Below are 7,175 nucleotides of genomic sequence, written 5' to 3'. Positions count from 1 at the left end.
CTGTAGAAGACGGCATTGTGCTGCTGTGAGATCTGCTTTTTGCTTGCGCAATACAGGTGGTCCTCTAGTTACAACAGTTCGTTTAGTGACCGTTCAAAGTTACAACAGCAGTGAAAAAAGCAGCTTAGGACTGTGTTATCACGCTTAGGACCTTGGTAGCATCCCCACGTGATCAAAATTCAGACGCTTGGCCACGGATTTCTATTTAGGACGGTCAGAGTGCTCCGGGATCCCCTTTTGCGACGTTCTGACAACTAAAGTCAATGGGGAAGCCAGATTCGCTTAACAGCCATCTGACTAACGTATCAACTGCAGCCATTCGCTTAACGACGGTGGCAAGAAAGGTCCTAAAATGAGGCAAAGCTCATTTCACAAAGGCCTCGCAATATAAATTTGGGGCTCAACGGAGGGCCTAAGTCGAGGGCCCGCCTGAACCCACAACACACATTTTTTTTGTGTGTTAACCGTTGTCCCGCTTAGCAACGGAAACTGTCGCTAAGGAATTCTGGGAGTTGAAGTCCACCAGTCTTCAAGTTGCCAAGGTTCGGCACCCCTGTTCTAAACCGTGATTTGATTTTGGAGGCAATTTTAACCTTTCCTCTTTTCTTTCTCTTAATTTCCACCCTCAGCAAATGCCAAGAGGATTGGAAAACCGGAAGAGCTGGTCTTGAAGGATTATTTCGGCGGGTCATAAAAGCTGAAATATTCTAATCTACTGCATATGGATTAAAGGTATAATGGTTAACGTTTTTAAGTATTTGTAAGTTTTTATGTCCCAGGAAGTTTATTTCCCCCAGGAAAAAGAAAAAAATCAGCCTAAAGGTATCGGTGGGAAGTTTAAATGCTGGACAGCTTAAAAATGCAACTTGCAAAGAGCGATCTGGAAAACAGAGCTGAGCATGTGGTAGTTGCAAAGCGGATTAATTCCATCAGTGAAGAATTCCAAGTTCTCAAGACTCAGAATCCAGCTCCTTTGCAAGTACAGATAGTCCTCGACTTACGACAGCTCATTTAGCAACCGTTACAATGGCCCTGGGGGAAAAAAATGACACGATAGGAAAAGGGAGTTACGACCGTTTTTCACACTTGCAAGCGTGGCAGCATCCCCATGGCCGCGGGATCAAAATTCAGAGGATTGGTGACAGACTCGAATTTATGACGGTTGCAGTGTCCTGGGGTCATGTGATTTCCCCCCCACCTTCCGACATGCAAAGTTAGCGGGCAAATCCAGATTCGTTGAACTACCATCTCACTAATGCAATGGTTCGCTTAACACGTGTGGCGAGAAACGTCATAAAACGGGGCAAAACTCACTAAATAGCCGTCTCAGTGACACAAATTTGGGATTCCATGGTGGTCATAACTTGAGGACATTTATTTCCTCAACCTTTTGTCTCCAGAGAATACAGCTATTCCTCCACTTAACAACCACGAGGGAGCCTAACATTTCCAGGCTAAGCCAGAAAGTTGTTAAGTGAGTTTTGCCCCATCTGTTAAGTGAATCACTGCATTTGTTAAGTTATTAACAGGGCTGTGAAGTGAAGATGGCTTCCCCATTGACTTTGTTTGCCCGAAGGTTGCAAAAGGGGGGCCATTCAAAGTTATAAAGCCCCCCCCCAAAAAGGTGACATGACCATTTTTCGTGCTTATGACCGTTGCATCATCCCCATGGTCAGATAATCAAAATTCGGGTCTGAATTGTGTTATTAAGTCACGGACCACCTATATCCCAATGACTGTTATACTAAAAAGTTTTTTTTTTTAAAAAAAAAGAAAATTAAGGTGTGGGGAAGAGGGGAGAAAAGAGAGAAAAATAACAAAGCTCCAGCTTAATCAGCGGAGCAATTAAGCAGGGATTTTCCTGGCCTCCAATTAATACTTTAACTGCTATTTACAGTTTCTTTGCAGTTAGCAGAAAAGCACCTAGTTTTTTTTGTGTGTTTTTTTATTGTGCAGGAAATTGGGTGGTCTCAGATGATCAGACTCACCTTTGCACGATCAGGAAAAGCCCCAGCAATTTTCTTGGTGATTCAAAAGGGGAAAATTTTCCCAATTTTTCCTTTTTTCTTTTTAGTCTTAAGGTCTTTAGACTTACTTCTCTTTTTCACCTGCACTTGACTAATTGCAATTGCTAGGTGGGGCCTTTTCCCCCCATGCTACTATTGTGGTCGTAACTGTCCTTCCTCTTTCACTTCTCTTAAATTGGATTTCAATTAATGAGTTTCAGTTGCTCAGTTCCTGCTTGATGAATAAATGTGCCTGCAAGAGCTTTTAAGGCCTGCTTAAGGAAGCCTAGGCCAGGGGTAGGCATCCTTGGCTCTTTGATGACTGGTGGACTTCAACTCCCAGAATGCCTGAGCCAGCATGGCTCAGCTTGGAAACCCTCTCCCTTTCCCCTCAGCGTGGCTGGCTCACGAATTCTGGGAGTTGAAGTCCACAAATCTTACTAAACCAGGGGTAGGCAACCTTGGCTTTTTTATGACTCATGGACTTCAACTCCCAGAATTCCTGAGCCAGCACGGGGGAAAACTTTGGCCCCCTCATGACTCGCGGACTTCAACTCCCAGAATTCTTGAGCCAGCATGGCTCAGCTTGGAAACCTCTTCCCTTTCCCCTCAGCATGGCTGGCTCAGGAATTCTGGGAGTTGAAGTCCACAAATCTTACTAAACCAGGGGTAGGCAACCTTGGCTTTTTTATGACCCGTGGACTTCAACTCCCAGAATTCCTGAGCCAGTATGGGGAAAACTTTGGCCCCCTCATGACTCGTGGACTTCAACTCCCAGAATGCCTGAGCAAGCATGGCTCAGCTTGGAAACCTCTCCCTTTCCCCTCAGCATGGCTGGCTCAGGAATTCTGGGAGTTGAAGTCCACAAATCTTACTAAACCAGCGGTAGGCAACCTTGGCTTTTTTTGACTCGTGGACTTCAACTCCCAGAATTCCTGAGCCAGCACGGGGGAAAACTTTGGCCCCCTCATGACTCGCGGACTTCAACTCCCAGAATTCTTGAGCCAGCATGGCTCAGCTTGGAAACCCTCTCCCTTTCCCCTCAGCATGGCTGGTTCAGGAATTCTGGGAGTTGAAGTCCATGAGTCATCAAAGAGCCAAGGTGGCCTACCCCTAGCCTAGGGCCACTGTTTCTCAACCTTGCCCACTGCAAGATGGACTTCAACTCCCAGAATTCCCCAGCCAGCTGTGCTGTAACCACCTGAATGCTGACGAAAGCCAAAAGCCAAGACTGTTTCACCCTGCATTCACACCACCCTGATGAAGACTTTTCCTTCAACAATTTTTCGTCATGGTTCAGCCCAAGCTGGGAACAAACAACATGGCGACTGCTTTAGAAAGAAGTTTGCAGTTTATCAAAGAGGAGAAGCAGACAGAAAGATGGCTCTCCTCTTCGATAAACTGCAACCTTTCTAAAGCAGACGCCATGTTGCTTGTTCCCGCCTTGGACTGAACCCTGATGAAGGCTTTTCCTTCGACAACCCGTTTATCCTAAGGAATTAATTTTGGGTTTTCCCCCAGGACATCCTCAGTCAGAAACATATCAACCAGGCTGAGTTTGTTTGCACCACATGCTAAACCAGGAAAATACTAATACTAATACTAATACTAATACTAATACTAATACTAATACTAATAATACTCGCCCACAGCCAGTTGAGCATGTGATACGAATGCAGGAATTGAGTTTATGATTGACCTGATCAGACGTGCTGCCTGAACCCAAACAGAGAGAGGCAATATTTGGATCCAAGGTATCTTTGTCCATTTTTAATCCTAATATTGCACACCCCTCCGGCCGGCACATATACATCCATTCTCTCGTAAACAGCCGGCGCCAGAGCTGTTCGTGACCCTCAGGGTTTCTGAGTAAATTTTCAACGGGAAGGCTGGGTCCAAATATTTGGTTGCTTAGTTCAAACAAAGATTGGAAAAGCTGGCCCTGATTTGTAACCTTGTGGCGCCTTAATTGCGAGACCTTCATGAGTTGCCTTGCCGAGAGTTTGTTTTAATGTGTGTGTGTGTGTGTGTGTGTGTGTGTGAGGGGGCGGGATGTTTTCCTTCCCCCAGAGTTGTTTCTCCTTGACCCTGTAAAGTGTGGTGGGGATGATGTTCTGTTTCTCTGCTAATTGGGCCTTCAGGTTTTTGTGGGTTTAGAATAGGGGTGTCCAACTTTGGCAATTTTAAGACGTTTCGGACTCCAATTCCCAGAATTCCCCAGCCAGCTGGCTGGGGAATTCTGGGAGTTGAAGTCCACCAGTTGAAAGTCGCGGCGGTGGCTAAGCAAAGCACTCATGTGGTTGCCCGGCTTAACAACTACAATGCCAGCTCTTCCTGTCGCAGTTGTTTAAGTCAGTACACAGATTGTTAAGTGCAACCCAGAGTGCCTCGGGGCGGGGGGGGGCAAGTTCTGTGAGGAGGACCTTTCCTTTGCGACACTGCACAATTGCTCCACATTGGGTAAAGCATTTATTTGTGTTAATTCAAGGCACGCACACACACAGAGAGAATTTCTTCTCGACAATAATTAAAATTATAGTTTCGGGTGTAATGCAGAAAGTCCTCAACTTACAACCAAAGTTGGAATTAGGATTTCCATTGCTGAGCAAGGCGGTTCTTGCCCAATTTTACAAGGTTTTTTTTTTGTGCCAAGGTTGTTAAAGTCAGTCATGGCAACTGATCGAGCCAAGGCTAAGAAAATCCGGCTGCCTCCTTGATTTTGCCAGTTGGAAGCCAGCTAGGAAGTCACAAATAACACATGCCTATGGTACGTATTATATATCATAGGTGTATATTGTTTGCAAAACCATGCCTAGGATCACAGGTCCAAATTTTGATCACATGACCGTGGGGAATGCTGCAACGGTCAGAAGTGTGAGGATTGTAAGTCAGTTTTTTTCCAGTTAGACTGGATGGTCTCTAAATAAATAGTTGTAAGTTGAAAAGCAATTAAGACGCTCAAAGGCCTGGAGACTAAAGCATACGAAAAACGATTGCAGGATTTGGGAATGGCCAGTCTAGAGAAAAGAAGGACTAGGCGGGGTACATGATAGCTGTATTCCAGAATTTTGAGGGGCTGCCCCAAAGAATACAGGGGTCAGCATCTTCTCCAAAGCACCTGAAGGCAGGACAAGAAGCAATGGATGGAAACTCATCAAGGAGAGAAGGAACTTGAAACTAAGGAGAAACTTCCTGATAGTAAGAACAATCAACCAGTGGAACAGCTTGCCACCAGACGTTGTGGGTGCTCCATCACTGGAGAATTTTAAGAAGAGGCCGGACAGCCACTTGTCTGGAATGGTATAGGGCCGTGGTGGTGAACTTATAGCACGGGTGCCACAGGTGGCACGCAGAGTCTTCTCTGTGGGCACGCGCACCGTCGCCCCAGTCCTAGGCCTTCAGCTGGGTTTTATAAAACCTTTTCGCTTCAGGCCTCTACCGCTGTGTGCAAAAAAAAAAAGGTTCAATCAATTTCAACTTCTCGCAGGGAAAAAAAAAGATCTCACAAAGTTGGAATTGATTGATTGAACTTTTTAGTCCCACCCAGTCTTCCGTCACCACCGCAGGCACGCCCTCTCAATTGGCCACATCCACCCAATGGGCCATATCCCAATGGGCCATATCCACCCGGCACCCGACGATACATAAGTGGGTTTTGGATTGCAGTTTGGGCACTCGGTGTCTAAAAGGTTCGCCATCACTGGTATAGGGTCTCCTGCATGAGCAGAGGGCTGGACTAGATGACCTCCAAAGGTCCTTCCAGCTCTATTCTAATCGATTGAGGATTACTGTACCTGTAATTAAACGAGGATATATTCAGTTAAGTTTATGTTGAGTTACCTACAAAACAAGAAATAATAACAATAACAATAATAATAATAATTCCTTGAGTTATGGCTGCATTTGAAGCCAAAATTTCTGTTCCTAAGTAGGACCTTGGTTAAATAAGTTTTGCCCCATTTTACAGCGTTGCTTGCCAGACGTATTAAGTGAATCACTGCAGTTGTTAAGTTAGTAACACGGTTGTAAAGTGAATCTGGCTTCCCCTTTGACTTTGCTGGCCAGAAGGTCGCAAAGGAGGATCACGTGACCCCAGGATGCTGCGACCATCATAAAGACACGCCAGTTGCCAAGCGTCCGAATCTTGAACACATGACCCTGGGGACGCTGCAAAATCCAGAATTCACGTTGCTAAGCGAGACGGTTGCTAACATTTCCCCCGTTATCGGGATCGAGGGAGACCCTTCCGAAGATGCCCCCCGTTGTCAGGGGTTTGACACACTGGTGCGCACACTGCCGAGGCAGAGACGCCCCTGCCTCCCTCTTTCAGCATTTAAGATGCTGGCGAATAATCATCTCTTCCCTCAAGATTTAAATCTTAAATGGTATACATAAATTGTGTAAGTTGTATGTGTGTTTGTTTTAATCCTGATGTTCTGATCTTGTTCAGTTTCTTACCGATTAGCCCAAAGTCACCCAGTTGGCTTTCACTGCACTAGAACTCCCCATCTCCTGGTGATTGGTCCACAGTCACCCGGCCAGCTTCATGGCTAAGGTGGGACTAGAACTCTCTGCCTCCTGGTGATTGGTCCACAGTCACCCAGCTAGCTTTCATGGCTAAGGTAGGACTAGAACTCCCTGTCTCCTGGTGATTGGCCCAAAGTCACCCAGCCAGCTTCATGGCTAAGGTGGGACTAGAACTCTCCGCCTCCTGGTGATTGGTCCACAGTCACCCAGCTAGCTTTCATGGCTAAGGTGGGACTAGAATTCCCCATCTCCTGGTAATTGGAATCCAGAATTTATATTGCTAGGCAAGACAGTTGCTAAGCGAGTTGTGCCCTGTTTTACGACCCCCGTCATTTGCCACAGTCGTTGAGCAAATCAATGCAGTTGCTAAGTGAATCATGCGGTCATTAAGCTTCCCCATGGGCTTTGCTTGTTCGAGGCCAGCTGGCAAGGTTACAAACACTGGTCACATGATCTCAGGCCAATGCAACCGTCATAAATACATGCTAGCAAGCTGGCTGAGGAATTCTGGGAGTTGAAGTCCACAAGTCACAAAAGGGCCAAGTTTGAAGACTCCTGTTTTACAGCATCAAGCACCCACATCTGGCTATCCCAGGTTCTCAAGAAGGACTCAAGAGGTGGACAAAAATGGCAAATTCAGTC

The 7,175-nt window shown here is 46.1% G+C and overlaps 1 long non-coding RNA gene across 1 annotated transcript; it reads left to right on the top strand.

Moving 5' to 3' along the window:
- Nucleotides 1-634: 634 nt before the first annotated feature.
- On the top strand, nucleotides 635-6,114 carry LOC308668671. Its single transcript, XR_014026566.1, has 3 exons — nucleotides 635-732; nucleotides 4,660-4,773; nucleotides 6,072-6,114. It is a non-coding gene; the product is annotated as an uncharacterized lncRNA (long non-coding RNA).
- The last annotated feature ends 1,061 nt before the right edge of the window (nucleotides 6,115-7,175 follow it).

The sequence above is a fragment of the Vipera berus genome, assembly GCF_964194415.1.
Source record: "Vipera berus genome assembly, chromosome: 5".
NCBI lineage: Eukaryota > Metazoa > Chordata > Lepidosauria > Squamata > Viperidae > Vipera > Vipera berus.
This window is presented reverse-complemented; position numbering and strand designations above follow the sequence as displayed.